The sequence below is a fragment of the Amia ocellicauda genome, chromosome 5 (assembly GCF_036373705.1).
Source record: "Amia ocellicauda isolate fAmiCal2 chromosome 5, fAmiCal2.hap1, whole genome shotgun sequence".
Lineage (NCBI taxonomy): Eukaryota > Metazoa > Chordata > Actinopteri > Amiiformes > Amiidae > Amia > Amia ocellicauda.
Genome location: NC_089854.1, coordinates 19,603,071 through 19,628,703, shown reverse-complemented (window position 1 = coordinate 19,628,703; position 25,633 = coordinate 19,603,071). Strand labels below are relative to the sequence as shown.

The window sequence follows — 25,633 nt, the reverse complement described above, 5'->3', positions numbered from 1 at the left end:
TCTTTGCTTCCCAACCAAATATTTATTTAAAAACACATCAGTCCAAAGTCAAATCAAATTATTCTGAGGAGGTGAGAACTGAACAGAGCAGTGAGTGGGGTAGAGAGACTCGGCTTGGCTGACAGAGGCACTTACATGCCGTTCACATGGAGGCTGGATGATTCACACGGTACAGTCAGCGCACGACACCACAAGCCCAGCTGCACAGCCGTGTGGTTTGAGCAAAAGCGCAGGCCTGCGTCGAGCTGCTGCCAGCATGAGAAACACTCCAGCCTCCCTGTCCCTCACAACCGTCCTCAGCCTGAGCACATGAGTGGGAGTGGTGTCGAGTCCCAAGTCCCAGGGTCTCACACACAGGACCGTATTCCACCACCACGCTGAGCCAGAGATTCTGTTCTCCACGGCCCTTGACATCAAGGATGTGTACGTGATTACTGCAGCCCCCCCCCACCCCTTTCTCTCTCGCCACCTGTCATAAACTCACCCTTTCTGTCTCTCTCTCTTCTCCCCCAATCTGTCACACTCTCTCTGTCTCTTTCCTCCGTGCAGTTTCTCTCTCTCTCTCTCTCTCTCTCTCCTGCCCTCCACTACAATTACTAAGACAACATACATAAAATAAAAAATAATAATGATGGGACAGAGAGGCAGTGTTTACTTCCAATGACAGCTAATTATAAATTAATATATAGATAGAAACATTCCTGGCTTCCACACAATCAGAGCTTTATAGCGCTAACATTAGGAGTCTGCCGGAGGCCAGAGCGGTGCTGAGCTCCTCCCAGTGAACCGCAGCCCGACAGTGCAACGAGTGCCGGCAGAAACAGGCTCTAGGTTTGTCTTCATGCACAGCAGCTGATAACAGAGGCCCTGTGCAGGGCAAGCAGCGGGCATCAGACCAGGGAGCCCACGAGATAGACAACATGGCCACCGGTGTGTAACCACACATGTAACCTCAAATGAGACCCGAATCGCTCGCCGGTCAACGTGACCTCGTGATTGAATACCCAGCTATGTCTAAAACACGTTTCTGCAAAAACCAACAAAACCTAAACACACCGCGCGGAGCCAAGCGACCCGCTCTGAGTGATTTACACGCTGGCTATGCTCCGGGGTTTCGCTGAAGCTGGAGAAGTAGAGAGCATCTTGGCATGCTGGCCTGCCTGCCCCTGTGCCTCCACATTCAGGGAGAAAGGCCAAAAAAATTAGAAAAAGGAACCCACACAGGAGTTCACACAGACCAGAGCGGTCCAGGAATGTGTGTTTCTGTATTAACCGTCATTGAGCTTTCTGTGTTTCTATGGACAGTGAGTTGTGAATTACAGGAAGGCTACAGCACCCCCCCGACCGCCACCACAGAGTTAACACCTGTGTGTAATCAGCAGTGTCACGACTAAAGCCTTGTTTCACTAATTACCTGAGCTACAGAACCAGCCGGATGATACAATACACACACAGGCCTGTGAGAAAGGCCAGCCTGCACCATCCCTGACATTTATTCATTTCTACCTCCATTTGACATCAATTACACTGGGTGATCTCCTGTCAAACACACAAGCACACACACACACACACACACACACGCACACACACACACACACATACACACCATCACAACTATGCTCATTAGGTATCCAGAAATAGCCGCGGTGACGCTGTTCCGGAGCAGAAACACACCTCTGCGCCCCGAGGTGCCTGAGAGGGCCGCATCAGCCAGGGATTTAAAGGTCAGTTGGGTGGATGACACTGGCGATAATGAACTTTAATGCACAAATGTGTGGTAATTGTACAATATTGCGGCTCTTCTGAGGGACGCTAATTGTCACCTCATAGAGAGTGGCGATGGCCGAGAGCGAGCTCAGCGACACGAAAGAGCGATGACTACACAAACACTACAGCTACAACACTTACAATTACTCAAACACCACCACTGACAACTACTCAGCTACTCAAACACTACCACTGACTACAGCAATAACACTTACAGTTACTCAAACACCACCACCACAGACAACTACACAAACACCACCACCACAGACAACTACTAAACTACTCAAACACCACCACTAACAACTACACAAACAGCACCACTGACAACCCTAGCACCCCAGACTGTGCTCTGCCTTGCAGCTGCTATACTCAGATTTCCCTTCTGAAAGTTTGCCAGATTACTGTGCAGATTTACTGCACTGCTTTCCTGTGCTGTGGCTTTGCTGTGCTGTGCTGTACTTTTCTGTGTGTGTGGCTGTGCTGTGCTGTGCTGTGCTGTGCTGTGCTGTGCTGTGCCGTGGCTGGGCTGTGCTGTAGTGTGCTGTGCTGTACTGTGTTGTACCATGGTTGGGCTGTGCTGTGCTGTACAGTGGCTGGACTGGGCTGGGTCTGTCCCAGCTGTGAAGGCAGTTGTTCTACCATGACACTCACACACTGCAGGAAATGCTCATAAGATTTGTGATGGACTTGTGTCAGGCAATACAAAACACAACAACCAAGCGCACACACACACACACACACACACACACACACAGCTCTGAGCGGGGGGTTGGGGGAGCAGGAGTGAACACGGGTGTCTAAAAGGGCTCGTATTTCACTTCTGCAGTGCTGAAAAAGCAGCTACTGGGTTTCCTAATTAGGGGAGGTCTTAATGTGAAGTAATTACTCTGTGATATTGGCTCACAATCAAAGGCTTGAATTAAAACCTCTGCCGTGTGACCCAGAGGCGGTACCGGGGGGCCGGGCCCTCACAGCCCACACACACATACACACAGGGCTGTGGTTCTCCGGTCCCGGGTGTGGCTTCCCAAGGTTTTCTTTCTTCTCCAAACAACTTCCTCCTTAATTAGGAAGCAGCTCCGTCTTAACGGCAACCAATTAGGCTTTAAAAGCCCGGCGGCCATGAGGAGAATAAACACAAGAGTCACGGCTCTGTCTGTAATCAATAATGCGTGGCAGCGGCTCACCTGGGGGGCAGGTGCCATGTGGATGGTGAGGGGGCGGTGCTTTGACGTGCCTGCTGGAGTGAACACTGTGCTGTCCACACACTACAGAGAGCCCGGCCAGGTCTATAGCATGTGGACAGCACAGTGTTCACTCCAGCAGGCAGGTCAAAGCACCGCCCCCCCACGCCAACTCCCACCATCCCTCCCTCCCTCCTGCCCTCACTCCCTCACTTCATCCTCCTGCTCAAAAACACACCAGCGACCCCCGAAGAGGCAGAGAGAGAGAGAGAGAGGGAGGGTGGGGGGGGAGAGGGAGAAATAAGACTAATTAGCTATTCATAATAGACACAGTATTACACAAAACCACCCAATGACTCATATGTATTATCAATTGTTGAGTCCCTCTTCATTACGGGTGGGCTTAGAGGGGCAGGACTGAGTGCTTTTGAGATTAATCTGCCAGTCCATTACGGTTCACACACACCGAGAGACACGGCTGGTTGCACTCTATTAAGCCTGTGTCTGAGCACTCTTGAAAGATACGCAAGGGAATTGAATATTAAAAGTGCAGAATGATACGGGGAGAGACAGGAGCCCGGCCTGCCCTGCCAGCTGTGACTGAACGTCTGTGGGGCGGAGGGAGTTTGGCGAGGCGGGGCGGAGGGCAGGCAGACAGGAAGAGAGACAGGCTGTGGAACAGGGGAAGGGGAAAGAAGGGAGAAAGTCTGGAAAGTCAGGGGCAGAGTTCAAGACAGAGACCGCGCTGTGTGACACATGTGTGACACACGGCATTGCTGCTCCGGCTGAGACAGGAGCTGCCCCTCCCTGACCTCCCTGGTCATCAGTCACATCAATCCTCGTCACGTCAGACACTGCCAGCCCCCGGGGACGGGCTTTCCAGGACTATTATCGCTCAAGGGTCCAACGCACAGTCGTCCACAGACACACACAGACGCACACAGACGTTTTAGGGGGTCTGTGTGGAGACCCTCACAGCACGGCGAGGCGCAGTGGGCGGCAGGAACAACGCTGCCTGTCTGAGATCCTGGCGGAGGCGCTTGCCGTGTGGAGGGGCACTTTCGCTGGACTGAGAGTTTAATAAACACAGCGAGCGATAAATTCTGTGTTGAGTATAAACACTGCAGAGAGGTCTGGGTGCAGGCTGTCAGATCCCAACCAGACACACACACACACTCTCTCACACACGCAAACCACACTCCCTGCTCACACCACACACACACTTCCACACTCACACTAACACTGGAGAACACACTCTCCTACACTCACACTGTAGGACACACTCACACTTGCTCAAACTCTCAAAGCACAGGGGCCCGACACCTCACCCCAGAGCTGAGGGGCCAAGCACATACAAACACACAAACACACAACACACACACTGTGCCTCAGTGACCGCTCTGCAGGCTGAGCAGCGCCAAGGTCAGAAGTTGACAATCATTGGCCCCTACAGCCATAAACATATGTTTAGGGGGGATGGAAGGGACACGTCCAAGGTATCATCGACAATATATATCTAACATCTGTATAACATTTGTGAGTGTGTACTGACTGTATCTATTGTTCCCATTACCCTGTTCTTCTGTCAATGCTCTGGCAGCCCTGATGTAACTCAGTCATGCCAATAAAGCTGGTTTTAATACAACTGAATTGTAGTGACAGTGACAGCACCTCAGGAACACTGAGCACCGAGCCCGGCAGGTCTTACTGGGCAGAGCAGTCAGACCAGGGACTGGGGTCCAGTGAGCATACAGGCCTGTCTGTATCCGGGCCTGTAGCCCAGGGCTGGGGAGAGGAAGAGAGAGAGAGAGAGGGAGAGAGGGAGGAAGAGAAGTCACTCCATTCCTCCCACACCTTCCACAGTCGTTTCTAAGTCTTCCATGATGGGTTTTCCCTGTTCGCCTTGTGCTGTTTCCTGGGCTTGTCTCGTGGCTGGGTTTCTGCTCCATGCTTGACCACAGTTTGGCCGTCTTTCCTGTTCTTCCCAATGGCTCAACGTGATCGACATCACCCCGAAGATCTTGTCAACATCAGGAACCGCAAGACTGGACGGCTTTTCAAAGCGCAGTCTACACATGTATCTCTGAAGTGAAAAAAGCTTGTAAACTGTGTTGGCAGCTGATTGTTTCTGGATTACTGTGGGGGCACAGAGTTTACGCTACGCCCCCCTCCCTGTCGATGCGGTAAACAGCTGAGATACACAGTGAGAACAAGGGCCCCCAAAGCAAAGCAGAGTGAGAGCAGAGCCGCCAACCTACACAAATATTTGCACAGGAAAGTAAACGGTCCTGGGGGGGCGAGGGGCCGAGGAGCCGCACATCCATCAGTGCGGACGGGTGGACGGGGGAAGAGGGAGTCCAAGAGTGGAGAACAGTCTGTCCAGTCCAGTGCAACACCCCCGCCGAGACCACCTGGAACATGAGAGCAGAGCCCCCTCTACTTCCCGGAGAGCTGACCTACAGGAAAGCGGTAGTGGATCAAGTTCGGCTGCCGGCTGGGCGGTCAATAAAAGGACTGACCTCCACTAGAGTGCACCAGCCAGACACTCCCCCCACAGCCCGTCATTTAGAAATATCCGGTTTAGTTCTAAGTGCATTAATGCGATTATCCGAGTCCAGGGGGATTAATATCGATTCCATGCCACCTCTCCTAGAGAACCTAATCCGTGTGTCTCCGTGAGTGCCGGGATCATTGGGCACCCTGCGGCCTGGACACCACCCTGAAGGGCTCACTCCGTCTCTCTCTCTCCATCTTTCTCTCTCTATCAGCAGAACAAAACATGGTGTTTGTGCCACAGAACTTAGAGTACAGCCTCACAGAGCCCCCCTCACAACAAGCAGTCTTCACACTTAATGATTTCTTGTTTCTTCTTTTTCTTTTCCCTTTCAAAACCTCAGTAACTCAGAAAAGTGTGCCATAGGTTGTTTGGAACGGCGAGGAGCCTGTTTATTACTGATGAGGTATTTATGAGTGTATTATACTGTGGAGACTGTACCGGGTTACCGTTCCGATGGGCCGTTCATCACAGGTCATGGGGGGGCTGTCACTCCACGGTATTCATTGGAGAATTAACAGAACCGCCCAACGGTCGGGACTGAATAAAAATATAAATAAACAAAGACAAGCAAATGAAAGTGTGTGTTGGAAGTCTGGAGAGCATCCCGGGCTCATGACTGAGGTTTGCATTGTGGTGTCGGCTCGTTCGGGGACAGGGAAAGTGTGCCACACCCGTCTAACGCCCCCCGCCGCACTCCCCAGTGGCTCCGTGTCTCCCTGTGTGTCACTGATGATAACAATAGATTCAACACGGCCTGCGGGAGACTCGCAATCCAACGGGACAAGTCCTTCACCGGCTACCTCGCCTAGTAACACCCCTGCTCCGTGTGGTGGAGAGTCCTAGTCCATATAACTCCGCAGTGCCGGAACAGGACACAGCACGGGCAGATGGCAACCCTGATCCGAGGAGAAGGGAGCAGGATGGAACGCCCTCAGCTCCACCGGCCAATTGATACGGAAGGGATATCCTTCTGGAGGGACGAGGGCTTGGCCGCAGTAAAACCCCAGAGCCGTCACCAGCGCAATAAGTATAAGATGCTCCGCACGGGTAGGGCGTGCAGCTCACTCAGACTCACTGGGTTGGTTGGTTTCCTTCATTCCTCCTTTTCCTGTATGATTCCTAATGTAGCTCTATGCCTTTGTAGCTGTGTCACTGTGAGTGGTGCAGTCTGGGAACCTTGCACTGGTATGGCACTATAACCCCAGCGCATCCTGTCCCTGTATTACTGAATTGTTCTGGATCGTACCCAGACCCCTGGCACTGCAGGCAATTCACTCACACACCGGCAGACCAGTCACAATGCTTCTCGCCTCTTGGCACCTTTCATTTCAGCCTATTTCCGGTCAGGTCGGGGGTTCGACAGGGTTGTCCCCTGTCGGCCCTGCTGTACATCCTCTGTTTGGAGCCGTTCATGCAGGCGATCCGCTGGGACGCACGGGTCACAGGTTTCCATCTCCCGAGTTCCGGCGGAGAGCAACTGAAAGCCCTGGCCTCAATGGACGACGTGGCTGTGGTCTGCACGGACGCGCCGTCCGTGGCCAGTGTTGAGGAACTGCTGGACGGCTTTGGCAGGGCGACGGGGGCTGCTGTCAATAAGGCCAAGAGCGAGGTCTACCTCTCTCAGGCATGGCCTGTTGGCCGGGGCCTGCCGACCATGTTCCCTGTGAAGCCGTTCATCAAGGTTCTGAGGATCACGATCGACTGGACCAACATGGGCATCCGGAGCTGGGAGGAAGCCTTATCCAAGTTCCAAAGGAAGATCCATGGCTGGAGCACAAGGACCTTGACGATGGCTGGTAAGGTGTTGGTCATAAAGGCCATCCTCTTCCCGATACTTCTCTACATCGCCATGATATTTCCCCCAGACAGGCATACCACGAAATTGGTGAACAGAATTATATTTCGGTTTGTCTGGGGGAGTAAATTGAGAGGCTGAAAAAAGTGTAGATGGTGAAGGGCGCCCTGGATGGAGGTAGGGGAGTCCCGGACGTTGTGCGGCTCATTAAGGTGCAGGGGCTGGCGTATGTGGTAAAGAACATCCAGGCTGCTGGCAAGAAAGTGAGTTTCATGAACCGCTTTTATTTTGCCAGCAGCCTGAGACCACTCAGCCTCTGCGCCATGGATAACACCAGGCCGCACTCGTGGGATCCCCTGCTGTTCTACAGGGCCCTCTGAGCCTTTGCACTCGAAGTAGGCCTCCACAAAGCCGCGCTGGGACTACAAGACCATCTGTAACCAGATGAGATCTACCCAGGAGACCAGCAGAATAGAAGATTTTCCTCCCGAAACCTGCCGGTTTATCTGGGCTAACGCTACGCACGTTTGCCTCACAAACACATAGAAAGATGTCTCCTGGTTGGCCGTGAGTCGGTGTCTCCCCACCCGAGTGTTCATGTACAGAAGGGGCCTGGCCCCGTTTGACACCTGCCCCTACAAGGGCTGCCTGGGAAGGGAGACAGAGGCTCACACCTTTAGGGACTGCCCCTCCGCTTGCAGGGTCTGGCTCCTGTTTTTCCTGTTCCTCCGCAGGTTTGCCGTTCCTGTGCGGGCGACCGCCCAGCAGATCCTCTATGGACCAGCTAGGGGACTGACATCTTCAACCCTGAGGTGCTGGTGGCGTGTCGTCTGCGCAGTGAAACAGGCCCTGTGGGAGAGACGGAACATTTGTCTTTTCAACAAGCAGGTGCTGGACCAAGTTGTCATTGCGCGGAGGGGCATGGTCTTAGTCCGGGACTATGTCAATCTGGAGATCTATCAGAGGGGCAAGGAAGAAGCCTTCAAGAACTGTCATCTTCAAGATCTGGGGGAGCTTAGGATCCCGTGATGGGACCCACCTCCGGGGACGGCCATCTCCCCCTGCTGGAGCCCGAGTCCAAGATCTTTTATTGCTTTTGCTGATTTATGATTGTGTCTTAAAAATGACTTTTAATTGGTTTTAATTAAATGTATTGATTTTAAATTCACTTGTTTTGTTTTGGTTGTTTGGTTGTTTTGTTTTGTTTCTTTGTCAAATGTATTTTCCGTTTATATTTTAATTTAAAATGCATCAGATTGTTTTGGTTTGGTTTTTATTTTTATTGTTTTAATTGTTTTTTTATTTATCTGGTGCATTTTCTGTTAATTCCAAATGCATTTGACCATTTTGTTGGTTTGGCAGTTTGCCCTTTAAACACAGTTTGTTTTGAATGATTTATTGCACATGTATATTTTGGTTTATTTTAAATCACGTTAAGATTTTAAAAGTTTTAGGTGATTTTAGAATTGATTTTTTTTTTTTAATCATAAGTATTACAATTTTGTATGTTTTATATTTTGAAATGTAAAATACTAATACCAAATAAACAGTATTTCATTTCAGCCTATGGTGTTCATAAAACACATCACAACTCTGCAGGCCTTAGATATACAAACAAATTAAACTAAATTAAACCAACAAAAAACAGCTAAAAATTGAAATTCACACCCAAATCCTTCGATTTCACCGTTTTAATGTTGACATCCTCAGTGGTAACCCGTGGTAACCAGCCATCTCTTCCCCCCAGACCCCTCGCGGCTCCGGCAGTCAGCCCTGCCCTGAAGGGATGCACCAATGGCCGCAGTCTGATACGCGGACTGGGATTAGACAGGGAGCCGGGTGACTGGGAGGGACCTTGTGGTGGGACGGGGCACATGGCATGGGGGCCAGTCTGAAAGGGCCCCTTGTTCACACTAATCACTAAACCCGATTGCTCCAGATCCCGGGGGCCCGGTAAGAGGCTCTGAACATCGATCACATGGTCCGGGCGATTGGGCCCGGCTCCGGGACAGACTTAGTTTAACTCCAACCAAGGAGATGAAGAAGAAAAATAAAATATGAATAAGGAGATTAATAAAAAACAGGGTGAAGCTGTGTTCCCAAACAAAAGACAACAAAAACCCTGAAGACGCCCCAAGAGCTGCTGTGAGTGTGCAGTGTGGGGCTGGGGGGGGCGCACCCTGCCAAAGCACTGCAAAAGCCCAGAGACACGCAGGCTCAACATACTGCACACACAAGGCCATCTCTGTCTGAGCTGAGCTGCGTGGGACTGAGCGGCCATGTTTCTCCGCTGAGACCCGTTTGACCCATTCACAACAGCAAAGGGGAATATGGCTGCTCTCCTCCACATTATTATTATTATTATTATTATTATTATTATTATTATTATTATTATTATTATTATTATGCATTGCTGAAAGCCATTAGAGCTATAATCGTCTTGTTTATAAATGTATCTACAGAGGAGGGGGTTGGACTGGTTTCCAACAGCTGCCTAATCTCCAGATTGCGCAGGATTTGTCCCTCGAAAGTTATTTGGTAATACGGGATTAAATTCCTGCCTCGCAGCACATGACTGTCAGACGCCTGTTGATTCTGCGCCGGGACACACGATCCTGAGAGCCAGAGTCTCTCAATCCCTATAGACTGTAAGAGATCCCAGAGGAAATTCCCCACACTGGGCATACGTTCCCAACAGCCCCCAGACACCCGCCAGCGTTCAGGGTCAGGGAGGAGGGGACTGCACACACACAGGCGCTCAGTCCGATTCATCTGCTGAGGTTCCCCTTGAAAATTGAAACAAACAGCTGAAGAAAAACAGCCCTGGCTCTGCAGAGAAAGGTCATTGCCCCCCCCACAGTGTTTGTCCAGAGAGTGCTGTGCGTTATCTGTCAGTGGAAGCTCAAACATCGTGCTTCAGTGGTGACATCTGTTGCCCTGCGAGGGGGCCCTGTTGCACTGTCCATGTGTGCAGCGCGTCCTGGGACCCACACAAGGGTGTTCCTCCCCTTTGCACAAAACTAAACTGACACACGGTGGCAACCCTAACTGTCACTGTGACGACTGTCCATCACCATCTCTGTGCACGGATGAGAGAATGCCTTCTACACCAGGACTTATCACACAGCAGACACAGCCGAGAGTGACGAGGCCGTCTTCAGCTCAGGATCCTCGACTGCATGAACACGAGCCAGAATGGGGGACAACTGACAAGGTGTCATATGTGATGCAGCTGAACGTCAGTCAAGTCTGGCCAGTAATACGTCACAAACTCATCGTAAATAAACTGAGTTTAGAAGAGACATTAAAAAGCTAAGGCTGTTCTAACGAAAGAAACAACAACGATCATGTCTGAGACACACTGAGCAGTCATGCACTCCCTCACACAACTGCAGGACAATCAGGACTGGTGATGTAATTAGTGCAGCGCATCAGACCACCAGACAGTGTGACTCCGTACCCTGGATGCCCAGCTCTCCCTGGGGCGGCAGTCTCACTGATCATGCTCCGGCATGCTCTGCGCTGCAGACAGGCCCCGGGCTCAGCGAGGGGCTCGATGCTGTGCAGGACACAGGGAAAACGAACGCCTGACAGGAAGGAAGAGTGCCGGTGAGCAGAGCTTCCCCGGAGAGGGGAAGTGAGGGGTCCGGAGCAACAGAGCCTTCCTGCAGCTTCACAAGAGACAAACAGAAACTCGCAGTCCGCAGCGTCCTGGACCTGGGCCACCGGACACGGACCCTCTCTAAGCCACAGTGACTGCACATTGACCACATAACTGCCATGGGCCACAAGCATATGGAGTAAAGACACCATCCCGGCATTGCACTAGCCACAGGGCCCTGGCACCCGGCCCGGGCACAGCGTCAGCAATGTACCCTAATTCAAGAAAAAGGGGTCGGAGCAGGGGGGCGATATGGTGAGACAAAGCTAACCCCCCACCCCTCCCCCATCTCCAATTATCACAAGGACTCTTCTGATTAATTATACCTAATGCCAGGCTTTTGTAGCCTTTTGTTGTTGTTGTTTTGTCTTTCCACATGACAGACAAACAGGAACTCTCTCTGAACCCCCTGTGGCCGAACGCTGACCCTCTCTGTGTTTTGTGTGCACGGCTCATAATAAACATTGAACACTGACACCCCCTCAGCGCGGTCAGTCAGCACCCCCCGGCTGTGCGTGTGGGTGGGCAACGACACCCCGCCGCTCCGAAGCCATCTGTACTGTCTCTGTGCAGGGGTCTTGGTTGCCCGCACTCCCAGACACGAGTGACAGACAGTGGGGAATTTTTCATCCTTCTATTTGTAGGTAGGCGCTGACAGATCAACCTGGTCTCACACAACAATCAGAGAAATCTGAGATTAAATATAGACTGACTGCGTGCTGCACAACTAGTTAAGGATTATGGCTTAAAAACATGGAACAGGGTCACGGGTCGGAAGATATTTTAATGCGTTTTACATAACTTTAGCGGTTGAAATGTTTATAAGTGTTATATATTTAGGAATACATCCCGAGCTGCACAGCAGGCCCCCGTGAGAGATTCATTCGGCAATTGGAAGGAACGGCCACAATTAGCTGATGGATCAGCGGCCACTGCAGCCTAATCCGTCCTAACACACCAAATGGCTTCACTGCCTGCTAATCCCCACCACGCTTCCTTTAAGAAGATAACATCCGGTCCTCAGTGTCAAACCATTTCCTCGTTTGATTCTTGCTCTGGCACCTCGGGAGATATCTTCAGATCTACCTGGAATTTCTCTCTGTTGTCTCATCTCGTCTAGGGAATGTCCTTCACTCTAACAGACTGTGCGACTGTGAACACCTCGGGGGGCTTGCTGTTGTATTAAAACACACAGAAATATGAATAAATGAAGGAATAAAGGAGCTGTCAGAATGGCACTGAGGGATTCCACCCCCCCACCCCAACCTCTTGGCTGCACAGCCTCCAATAAACCTGCCCCCCCACCCCCGTGCTTAGGCCGCTCCGCCCCCTGCTGATACATTGAAGACACAAGTAAAGACCGCTATTGGTTAGTTGAGTGCATGACAGCGTTTCCCCAACAGACTGTCCGCCCTCAGGGTCCATCCAGGGCCCTGACGCGTTCACTACAGCCCTCGGCCACGTCCCTGGGGTCATTTTGCCCCGCGCAACATGAATCGCACCGCACAGCCTCATTGGCAGGGCTGGCAGTGATGCAGAAGGGGAACGCATGGCCCCAGGGTCAATCCCCACGCTCAATTACACCACCGGGGCCCTTCAGGAACGGAGAGTGACGGGAGGCAAGTGTCTGAACACCTCAAAGAGTGGAGCAGCACCCCTAAATGAAGAGGAGCCCAGAAATACAAGGAACAGAGACCAGAGGCATTGCCTGGGGCTCTGTGTGCAGGTCTGCATCACCGCCCGCCTCTCGGGCCATTTAGAGTTGCAGTTTTCTTCTGTGCCAGGGTGTCTGGCAGCGGTGGACCTGTTTTTCTGCACTGGCTCTCCGTAAAGCTGCCCCCCTGACCTTGTGTTTCCAGAGCTGACTGACTGACGCACAGCCCAGCCCCACCGCGGCCTCACTGTGTCTCACGTGTGCTCAGTAGCAACACACACACACGCATGCACACACAAACACCAGCAGAGACACAGACTAATCATCACACCAACACCACAGCACACATTAATTAATTAATTAATTAATCTGCAAATAACTATCTTACAACATAAATAAATATATACATAAATAAAGTACAGATAGTTCCACTGACTCTTTCACAACCCTGCCTCACTCTTTCCACAGCGCGGCTCTCCAGATAACGAGGAGACGAGACTGGCTGAGGTTATCTGTGCCGCAGCACTGTGGACAAACAGAGACAACCCAGTCACCCTGCCAGCACAGCCCAGCATTAAACAGCCCAGTACAGCCCGGCCCAGCATAAACCATCCTGGCACAGCCTGGCCCATTCGAGAGACACAGGATTCCACTCAGCCCTTCAGGGTGGCGTTTTCAGATATAACTAACTAAATGTATTTATTTTAACCCCCCCTTGCCAGATCCAGTTTAGCCTCCTGGTTCGTGGGGCCGATTTAACTGCATTTCATATAATTGAAATAAAGGGACTCGGGATTGCTCTCCGATGTAACCGGGCTTGAACACGTCAACACACCGCTGTGAGGAGGATCTGTGTGGAAGCTCACACTGAAAGACGGGCGTCTCGCCATCCTAAAGAAGACTGACAGGAACTCCGCCGGAGGGCATTTTACTGCTGCAGAAAGCGCCTTTGAAACTATTGCAAAACACTGTGTATAAAACACACAAAGCTCCCTCTAGTATTGTTTGGCACAGAGACAGAGAGAGAGAGAGAGGCAGGGAGGGAGAGAAAGAGTGGGGGACAAACTTCCTACTAGATGCAATGTTCCCTTGGTCAGTTTTCGTGAACCAAGAGCCGAGGTCATGACTTTTTTACCCCAGAGAGAAGCAGCAGCCGGGGTCGAGGACACGGGGGGGTGCCAGTCCTGCCAGTCGCATCACCGAGTGCGAGGAGGGCCTGATGACAGGGCAGTTTCTCGCAGGGCTATTTATAGTCTCTTTGAACAGCGGAGAGCAGGAGGGGAGCGGAGGGGACTGGGTCAACAGTTCTGAAAATTCAAATTCGCCTGTAGTCTGATGCGCGTGCCAGAGTGTGGCCTGACGATCATTGTGCAGGTGTGTGTGTGTTTGTGTTTGTGTGCTGTCAGGTATTCATGGTGTTTACAGAGCCGTCACGGCACAGCCCGTCTCTGCGAGTCGCACATGCACACGCATCCACACGCACGCACATCTCCCCGAGCCAATTGCCCCCGGTGTCGACCTGCTCAGCTAAACTCCCCGGATTAGCGCTGCCTTCATCCTGCTGAGAAATAAAAGAGCGATACATGTTGCTAATCCCCGGGGACACGGAGGCGCTCTCAGCCTGTAAATGGGATCAGGGAGCAGTGAGCCCGAGCAGGAGTGACAAGGAGATGGGATTATTAGCTGAGCAGGACGGGCAAGAGCTCCACTGCAGTGAGTGAGATACCCAAAATGCACTGCTGCCTGCCACTGGAGTGAGCAAGATACAAGAATGCACTGCTGCCACTACAGTGAGCGAGATACCCAGAATGCACTGCTGTCACTGCAGTGAGCGAGTATACATCTACAGGTTTCACAAGTTGTCCAGGTCCCTACTGCTCCTTGACCACCCAACCTCACCAGCAGAACCCCCCAAATCCCACGGCAGCTGCAGTGTGACAAAATTCACAACGCTGCCAATGAAAACCCAACAGCCCACATACAGGTCCAGCTGCAGCCATCATGCACTGAGCCCAGGAGCCCAAGGGTTAAGTGCTCTGAACTGCTGCGGATTGCAATCACAGAGCCCTGCTCACAGACCATAAAAATGTAATTTACTTCTTCGCTGGCTTAGTCTGTGTAAATATTTCATGGGCCGTAATGTAAGAAAAGAAACAGCAGACAGAGCACACGGCTAAACCCAGATCGCCAGTGACACCCAGCATGGAAACCTCCCAGAACGAGCGCTGGAGAGCAGCGAAGAGGCCAACAGAGTCTCTCTCTCTCACTCTCTGCAACCACGGAGCCCCGTTCACTGCCCTGCCCGCCACACCTGTGCTCTCGCTTGCTGGGTGTTCAGGTGAGGCACAGTGCTGAGCTGTACGGATGCACAGGCTTCAACCGCACCACTGAAGCACGATAAGATAAGTGACAGGAGTGACAGCAATAACAATAATATGAACTAGATTTAGAAGTTTCTGGAAACTTCATCTGCGTTGAAAAACTGCCGTTTTAAGACCATTTAGAGGAGTATCTGATGAATTTATGCAGTTCAGCATGTTAAATATGTTTGTAAGAATTATAACTTGAGACCAGCTTTATTGCTCTTCAGTTGAAGGATTTATAATAGGGCATTTCATTTTACCTAACAATAAGGTCAAAAGGTCATCGTATAGGCCATTTTCAGATACATCATACATGGTTTCCTATATGTGTTCTGTAATAAGTATGAGCATAACAGTAATCTGTAAGCAGTTATGAGCCCGTTCTCAGCTTGACCTTAAGGAGAGGTCAAAGGTCACAATGGAGGACATTATCAAGTAGACCACATATGAGTTCCTATCTGAGTTCTATATCAATCATTAGCCTATCTACAGTCTATAGGGCAATATAAGCATTTTAAAGGCATTGATTGACCACTAAGGGGAGGTCAAAGGTCAAAATGAAGGTGCTTGGACTATTTTAGAAGTAAACATACGATGTTCATTACAAATTTGAAGTCAGAAATCAGTTTTCAGCCTTGTGTCTAGGAGAAAATAAGATTTATTTAATCCTCATAGTGAATTTGACCTTGAAGGACAGGTCAAAGGTCAAACTCAGGGGCATATTTTGAAAACCCATCTATGGTTTCCTATATGTGTTCAATATATACCATAGGCCTATTTCCTCTCTGTGAGGAGTTATAGAGCAAATAGTAAAAAGTTATTGCATTTGACCTGAATCGAGAGGTCAAAAGTCATGATTTTTGACATTTTCAATTAGACCACTCATGGCTGCCTATACGTGTCCAATAGTAAATCTGACTATCTTCAGTCTGAAAGCAGTTATTAGACAAAATAACATTTAATTGACCTTTGACCCCTGAAGGAAATGTAAAAGTTCAAACTTTATTTTTTCGAAAGAACACATTTGGTCCCCTATGACATGATTCATGGTGACTTTGGTGGATTTTGCATGTTGTAAACCCTGAACTGCAAGAAAATATAATTTGACCTTGAAGGAGAGGTCAGAGGTCAAGTTCAAGGTCATGCATGGATACAGCCCATGTGGTTTCCTATACATGTTCTATAGTGACCATCATCGTATCTGCAACCCGTAAGGAGTTATATGCCTTCAAAAATGAAGATTTTTTTTGGCGATATCCCATGATCCATAGCTCCGATCGGAAAACTGCTTTGGAAACCTCATACACACTTTCCTATCTATGCTCCATAGTAACATTTCTCGGAACGCCTTCCTTCCAGTAGTAATGAGATGTTCAATATCTGAGAGCACCACGGATCAGATTAATTGTTTAGGATCTGGCTCCAGAAAGGTCAAAGGTCAATAAAAAGGGCATGGTCAGATAAAACTCCATAGGTTTCCTATACATGTTCAATACATACCATGACTGTATTTTCAACCGTCAGAGAGTTATAAACTACTTTCACTTTCACAAGAAGTGGCATTTAGGTCTGAAGGTAGAACACAGACCTACACCAAAAGTAATAGCATATCATTTGGGACGTTGTGCAAAGCAATGATCATAGTTTGGTAAGGAATAGTTGAAAACTGTAGGAGGAGATGCGTTTAAAAATTGGTCAGAAACGAGAATAATAATAATAATAATAATAATAATAATAATAATAATAATAATAATAATAAGCAGAAAAATAATAAAGAAACCGAGTAATAACAAGATCTGCATTTTGAATGCAGATAATAATCATCTTCAGCTGTGGTGACACCTGGAGTGATGCAGATCTGCCTTCTCTGATGCTCACACGGCCACACATTCACAGTAACTGATACCGCTCTGCAAAGCACAGCAGATTAATTAGGTTAATTAAATAAATTATTCCGTCCCGAAAAAACAAACAAACAGAGATCTGATTCACTGGCCTCCTCTGACAGTGAGAGAAAATGGAAGTGCGTGCACATCCACTCGTTCCCTCTGATACAGTGAAATAAACACTGTGTGGAGTTCCCCTGCTTTTCTCCTCTGCTTCTCAGATCTCTGGGCCCGTTGTGAGCGCTGTGAGAGAAAGGGGAGGGGGGAGATAGAGAGCTAAAGTCTGTGGGAAAGAGCAAAAAGCAAAAATGTCAGAAAAGGCTCTCAGTTAATTCTCTCTCCCTCCCTTCCTTTCCCTCTCTCTTTATCCCTGCCTCTCCCTCTTTCTCTTCCTGGACCTCTCTCTCCCACTCCCTGGCCTTGCTATCCGTCACCCCTCAGACGCGTGTGGAATCCCAGCCTCTCTCACATCAGAGGGTCATGCAGCACCGCAGACGCCTGGCTGAGTGTAACGCCGAGCTGACAGAGAGAGAGAGGGAGAGTGAAGGAGAGAGAAAGAAAGAAAGAGCACCCTGCCCTACAGAGCCGCGGTGTGCTGCTGCAGCTCTTTGCTCTGCTACCGGGCTCAGACTCCTCTCCCCGCAGACTGACTGACTGAGCACAGAGCCGCCGGCAGTGCGCATCGCTCGACAGCAGGCCTCTCAGAGGACCAGGTAAACTGCGCACACCAGTCGATCAATAGGCCAGTCGATCCTTCAGTCTTTACTTCTGAGACCACTGAGCAACACCGAGCCGATGGATTTGCCCCTCGGACACAGCACGACACAGGAGCGGCCTCCACTACATACGGTCAAACATCACAACCCCCTCCCTGTGATCGATACTCAGCTCACTGGCAGGCAACGGCACCTGCAGGACACTCAGCAGTCTCTCTAGTACTCTCTCCCTCCGCCTCTCTCTCCCTCCCTCCATCTACATGTCTTTAAAAGCACGGCCACAGTCTGCCCCAGGGTCAGATTAATGTCAGAGCTGGGCCACAGCAGTGCACTTTCACTGCTGCGAACCCCTCGTGAGGAAACGGGGCACGAGCTGACAGGATATCTACCTACAGAAAAGCAAACAAACAACAGCATTTGCAATTTCACCGCATCTCATGACGCAGTCAGACTGCGTTACAACAAAGCACTGCACAACACCTTGTGAAAGCGGCAGAATCAATGTTCCCTAGAGATGCAAAACTGGTTTAAAATCTGAATAAGCCATCCACAGACTTAACGCCTGGAACTGTTCTCTGAACACGAACAACACACACACAAATCTGCAGCAAGCATCTCCCCGCAGTGTGGCAATACCCAGAGTGCACAGCTGTGTGTGTAACTTGCTCGGCTTAAAGAACACACACACACACACACGCACTCTCACACACACACATTCACACACTCACACACAGTGGCACGGCGGCCTGGCGAAGCCTTCAGTGACTCAGAGCACATGGTGGTCTGCTCTGCGTGTCTACAGGTCTGTGGGCTCTGCTCTCCGCTCGCAGCCGCTGACGGACCAGGTGCTGAGAGAGACGGGGAACATGCCCAGCCCGGAACAGCTGTTCACTTCAGATGGCATCGGCAGCATCCAATAAACAAAGTACTGCACAGTTAAATAAATGGAAAAATGCAGATATTCTGCATTTCTCAGATATGAGAGAGAATGCAGACACATGCTCTCTCATATATATATATTCACATAAATAGCAGCCTTTATCAAACCATCATTAAGTGGATTTTTTCATACGTATATATAGTGCAGTGTACCATGGTAAAAATATTGTAGAACTGTAAAATTATAGTACGGATGTGTGGTATTCTACCTGAACAATGAAGTTTGATCTATACATTCAAATTATGTATATTATATGCATATGGCGAGTTAGTGCTGTTTTATGAGGTTATGTTTAAAGAAAGTGGCAAAATGCACAATCCTCTGGTGTCGCAGTGACTGCCTCGCTCAATTACAGCACTGCGCTGGGGTGGTGTGGATGGACCAGCCCGGCGCCGCTACACTGCCTTTCCCGCACTGCTGTGGTGTTGCTTTCAAAGCAATGCATCAGACATGTTGTGCAGGACAAACATTGCACTGTAACATTGTGTGACTGAGTCATAATGGCAAGTGTTTCTGTTAGAAAATACTGATACGGCTTTAGTGGTGACAGCAGAGGGGAAATAGATGTACACGCATCGCACATAGACACTTATTTGCCGGCTTCACGTAGTGAATTGTGTACCTGTTACACATTGTGCTTTGCGTTCAGAATAATACAGCACTCTGATGTCACTGATGACAAGGTTTCTATTCCTCCCATAACCAACCACACAATAAAGCCATGGACGTGTTTGATACACAACACAGAATTAAAACAAATTCACCTAAAACAAGTATGTTGTTCCTCACAGTGTTGCATGTAAATCACGCAGGGTTCAGTATCACAGAAATTGCATCAGGGATGTCCTCCTGCAATCACCCATCTGTGCCTTTTAACACACAAACTGTGAGTTTAATTCTGTGGGGAATTAATTCTCCGTTACTCACATATTTACACGCTAGGATGTGAACTATTGAGCAGCCTATGGCATCGTCTCCCATACAAAACCAACACCCTCTCTCTTTCTCACACACACAGTATCTTCAACACAAGGTGCAGATTTAAGCAGTCTTTGCGCTGCACTGAGGGTCTACCATGTGCTATACTGAGGGACTTTGTACTGCACTGTGCCCAGCCTAAATATTCTGACAAAGTAATTTGTCGACAAGAACAAACACAAGAGGAGTCGAGTTGTTTTTAACATTTGTTCACAGAATGCTCACACACACAAACTACCCCTATATTATATGCCTACTCCACAGGTGCTATCAGTGTACTACAAGCCTACTCCACAGCAAGGCATTTAAAAGCAGGGATAATGCGACGTGTTGCTTACAATTAACAAAAAACAACACAAAACTAATTTTCCAAATACACACCTCGGTTTACAGGCTTGTGCTTGTGGCAGGAAGGGGTGGCTGTGTGCAATGAAGCTACAGAGACGCAGTAGCTGCTGGAATGAATGACTTTCTGTACTGAAGATGCGATGAGAGGAGGCTGCGATCACTGGTCTGCGTGGGGAGGACATGCACAGTCTTGTTCTCTTGCAAGATCTTCACTTTTATTTCTTGTGTTCTGACAATCAGTAACTCCTCCCTCAGATCTTGCGTGACACTGCAAACTCCATACAGTCATTCAACTTGATACTATGTACTTTCCTTGTACTTTTTTAATGGATATGATAAATAATTATTGATTAATAATCAACCAATTGCCAAGCAATTGCAGCAATAATAATAGGTCTAATAATAATCATCATCATGATCATAAAAACAACTATTGTCAGCAGGATTGATTGTTATTGTTATTATAACTGATCACATGGTGGAAATGGCCCCCAAACCTAACTAATGTTTTTACAACTTAATGCCTTTAATATGCAAATAGGAGCCCTAAAGACTGAAGCCACATAGACTGAATGTGTTACAGGACAGACAACAGGTGTTGTACTGGAGTCACACCAGGCACACAGGTGTCTGTGCAGCAACACTGTGTTATGAGTAAAGTGAAGGGCGTTGTGTTTTGGCAATAACACGGTCGTGTGCGCTGTGTGGTGTGCTTCACCGGGGTATAAACAGTAACGATTGTGTGTTGCACCGGGGTATAAATAGTGTTGTGTGGTGCACTTCCTACCTCAGCAGCCACAATCTGTGTTGACACCGAAACTGCACCGATGCACTGTAGATAATCGCAAATACCTGTGTTTTAAAACGTAACGAATAACAGTCATATATACAGCAGCACACACACAAACTCACTAACACACCCACACACCAGTGGTGTAGTGGTAACACAATAAGCAGGACAACACGCCCCTGTCCCCTACGACACACGTGTCCTCAATGCACCCCTGTCCCCTATAACTCATCATTCCCTCTATGCCTGATACACTAAGAGATTATAAACTACGTGCAGTACTGTTACTGAACTGCACACTGCAGTAAGTGCGCTGATGAGCCATATAGACTGACACAGAGCTGGCGCACACAGCAGCATGAACCTAAATTATATTACTACTTCGATAAAACGCTATCACCGATATTAACCTGCCTACTGCAATAAAAATACAATAATAATGCAATAAAAATAATCCATATCCAATATTATCTCACACAAAAAGTACTGTGACATGCAAACAAATTATTATGTTATTATGTGACTGAAGGACTGAGACCCGTCCTGGTTCTGTGCTCAGAAGCAACACAGAAAGCCCAGACCAGACCGGGCAGGTCAAGGTTTTGGGTCAGGGGTCACGGGTGGACCGCACCTCCTTCCTCAATCTCCAGTCCGTTTAGGAAATGGTCAATGTTTAATCTAGGCTGCCCTCAATCGGGTTAAATCGTAACTAAACCGGGATTATTGTTCAACTGGAAAGGCTAACACAACCATTGTTCAATGCGTGCTGTTGCGTTTATTAGAAGTTGTCAGTTATTTATAGGCAGTTTATTTCACCTGTAAACGTTTCATCCGTTTTATGACAACTGCCAGGTTCCTTGGGAATCAATGAAAGTAATTAGTCCAAATGTTTACCACACATTATGGGGACATTTTGTGTCACACAGTATTGTGACATCATGGCATGAGAGTCAAGTTTAAAAACATATTTATAAGAATACACACAGTAATAAAAATGGGTCTATCAGGTAACTATGTATTAATTTAAGTATTTATTGCTTTTAAACACTGTAACTGAAAACAAAAGCAAAGGCAGAAAAATGAGCAGATTAATTGCACAAGAATTGTGCTCGCACTTGCATTATTTTATCCTTAATATGATGATGATGATGATGATGATGATGATGATGATGTACACAGGTCTCTCCCGGGCAGGCGCACCACGTCTCAGGCTGCGGGGATCTCCAGCACAGCCGGGATGGGGGCGGCTTCCTGCGGGAGAGGCCTGCGTGTCCCCCAGGCCGAGACGTGAGCTGCGGGGGTGAGACACGTAGCGTTTGTGCCTGTGTGGTGGATCGCAGTTGTGCGACATCCTGCGCCATCAGATAGCGCCTCGCTGCTGCACTGTGTGTTTGCCTAACGAGGGACAGGAAGCAATAACTGCAGTAACCGCAGATCTGTGACTCCGAGCAGGATTACTCAATTCACCTCTACTACAGCGCTGTGTTAAGGAGGGTTAACTGATCGCACGGCGCTTGTTGAAGATGCAAGATACATCACAGAGAGCAGCTGCAGGGCTGCGGTTTCTCAACACGTCCACTCTGTTTATAGCGCCATGCAGGGCGGAGGGGCTCAATTACACAATACACACAGGGGCGAGTCTCATCTCAGAGATGGCCGGCTGATGGCCTTGGTATGTGTTTATGCAACCTGACACCTCCACACAATAATGACAATTACAATTACACAACAGTAAACTGACATAATTAGGATGTAAAACTGTGCACGATAAATAAAACAGTAACTGGAGGTTACTTTGTTGGATACATATATGGTAATTGGATGCATATCGTTATCGCTACTGTTGATTAGGTTCCACATTAGCTGTTGCTCTCACTGGGGTCGACAGACAACACAGATAAAACATATACAACGAACAACAATTAAAACAAGATCCAAACGAGAGTAACACGAAGGCAGCACTACATTATATAAATCAATGCAAATAGGACACTACTAATCTGACTGACAGTCTGAACCTATTGACCAGCAACATTGAGAAATGAAGTGATCGATTCCAAAATCAACGAACAAAACGCGACTTCAGCAAAATCAACTTCATTGATAAGGACAGCACGTCAAGACTCAATTGGGCTCATCCAACAGGGGGAGAATGACCCTGCTGTACTCTTACAACTAATGTGTGTTACAATTGACCAAACAGCAACACGACTTTGTAACACAATAATGTGTTTTTTCCCACACAGACTTTTAAGACAAAATTGTGCTGTCCGTTACAAACACAAACTATGTTACATTTAACACATGGGCTGTAAGAGTGTGGAGGCTCGACGTCAGTCGGAATCACGGAATCAGTATTGTGAACTGAGAGTCAAAACCATGTTGCGCTCACACACATCTGCAAACATCTGCACACATCTGTACACATCTGTACACATCTGCACACATCTGTACACATCTGTACACATCTGCTGGTGCAGTCTGAGTGCCAGAGCCGCCCTGGACGCAGCGGGCAGACCTGCTTGTATAGAGACCCCCCTTTGAAGCATCAACGTGTGTCAATGAACGTGAGCAGGAAATTAAAATACATGATACATACATGCATACATACATACATAAACATTCTTGTTTGTTTTGTAACGCATCTTTCTGAAAGTGTTACCAAAACACATTGTGAAATGATATGTTGATATTAACAATACCACGCTCCAGCTTCACACTGTATTATATTCATCACGCGTCGCGTTTCGGCTGCTTGAATGCCATGTTTGTTCAGAAAGGAGGGGTTTCTATGCGGTACCCGTGTGGATGGCAAGGTGTGGGGGGCAACCAGGCAACGGTGCCGGAGCGACTTCGGCTAAATTCACAACCAACACAGAAACGGATTTATATTTATATCAATACACCCAGCGACACACACGCCATTAATAATATTATTATTTATACTACTACTACTACTACTACTACTACTACTAATACTAATAATAATAATAATAATAATAATAATAAACGTGTTATTAAGAGCTTCAAGAAGCGATTGATGTGTTGTTGATGATTAATTATACTGACCAATCATACTGGCTCGTTGCCTGTATATGTATAATATATAGTAAAACGCAGCCCGATGCTTAATGTTAGTGAGAAACTGAACACTGTTGTGCAGGACAGGCGTGTCTCTCGGCATCGCACTTACAGCCCAGCTCCGTCATCCAGTACCTAAACATCTTCAGCTGAAACATCTCATACAAACAGGCACACTGAGGTTCATAGACATACAGCATACAGTCATTATGGATCCTTCAGGTATGCATCTGTTACTTTCTCGGGACGCCGAATCTGGACCGGTACCGGGCCAATGACACGGGATTGCGCCTGGATGTCGCTTGGATTCCCGGTCTCTGCCTATTGCCACCTGCGGGCTCACCCGGCGCACAGAGCCCGTCTCTCTGCCGGCTGGATTGTGGGCTTGTTCGTCTGTTTTTTTAAGAGTTTGGTTTAATCTGTACGAGTCGCGCTAGAATAAAGGGAGGAACAGAGATATAAAAAATCAATGCATTATTATTATTATTATTATTATTATTATTATTATTATTATTATTATTATTATTAAGCTTTCTGCGGTATTGGAAACTACTCAAATACACAGAGCACTGTATACAGAAGTGTCTGAAAGGTATGTATAAAAACACTCTCCATTCCTGTAATAACGCATAACTTGTTCTGAACCATGAAAACAACAGCAGTTTGCTTTCTGGCGTTTCCAGTTTCGACCAGCTGCGCTCAGAGCCGCCCGGGCGCAGAGGCTGAGAGCGGCGGTACCGGCGACACAGAGCCCGGGCTGCGGACAGAGACGCGGTACCGACCCACACACACCCCAGATCCAACGTCACCATGGCCTCGGGCTCCCAGCACATCAGGAAAGTGGACTTCCTAAATGACAGCGGCACCTAAACCAACAATCCTGCCAGGACTACTTGCGCAGCGCTGGTTTGGGATTGTGCGTTTGTAGCCCATTAACACTGAGCCCGACCCCCCCAGTCCCGTTTCCCTTTTGAAATGTAAGTCCTGCCCTTAAACCCGAGGATGATTTACAGCAGAAACTGCCTTTTTAAGAATGTGCATCCACAACAGATAAGCACATCTATAAAGAAACACATTATTAAACAAGCAGGAGGCTTTTAAAAAGTCTATATGAAGACTGGTGGGCGGTGTTGACCTTTCTACAAGCGCGGCGTGTAAACTTTTCCGACTCGACCACAGCAACGAAGAACAGTGTACAGCCGCTGCAATGCAAACCTGTCGTTATCCGGACCCGCGTCCAGGTTTGCGCTGTCAGATCAGAGACGGCTAGTGCAGAACGGGCTGCATGTCATCGTGCACAGCAGTAACACTCAAGCGACAGCACTGATGAAGACAATCTCTACCTTGCACAAGTCGAGGGTCCCGCGCAGTCTGTAGTCACCAGCCCAGGACAGGACATCTTTCGGGGAGCGGGACTGAACCAGGTGAAAATCCCAGCCTGGCTAAAGCAGCGCGCATAATCCAGCACGGGAGAGGCGGGGGAGGCGAAATGCGTGGTGATCAATAACTAACAGTGTTAGACGAGCCGGCGGTTGTCCGTCGTGGATGGCGGTGTTTGCGTGTGCGGACGCAGCAGCCTCTGAGCCCGAGTGCGCCGGTGCCGGAGCGCAGAGTGAGCGGACTGAGCGCAGCGCTGGTGGAGACTCCACTCCGGCTCTGCGCTCCTGACGTCACCGCCTCCCGGGTCAAGCGGCGCAGGGAGACTCACAGGGACACAGGTGGGCCCGGCCGGAGATGAAGCCCCTGCATGGGCAGCTGTCCCACCTGGGCTCAGTGCACCTCACCGCAATCTTGCACTCGGGAAACAGCACCAGAGCTCGTTAAAATAACTTGCACAGGAGTTTAATACACACACACACAGCGTGGACAACCTTCCGCCACTTTCTATGTGAACGTTCACTATTTCACAGTGC

The 25,633-nt window shown here is 48.8% G+C and overlaps 1 protein-coding gene across 1 annotated transcript in view; it reads right to left on the bottom strand.

Annotated features, from left to right (window-relative positions):
* gcgra (glucagon receptor a) overlaps positions 1-25,334 on the bottom strand; it is a 45,567-nt gene extending 20,233 nt beyond the window's left edge. Inside the window, exon 1 of the mRNA XM_066704161.1 lies at positions 25,064-25,334. The gene's annotated coding sequence lies outside the window, so the exon portion shown is untranslated. The remainder of the gene's footprint in view (positions 1-25,063) is intronic.
* Positions 25,335-25,633: the final 299 nt, after the last annotated feature.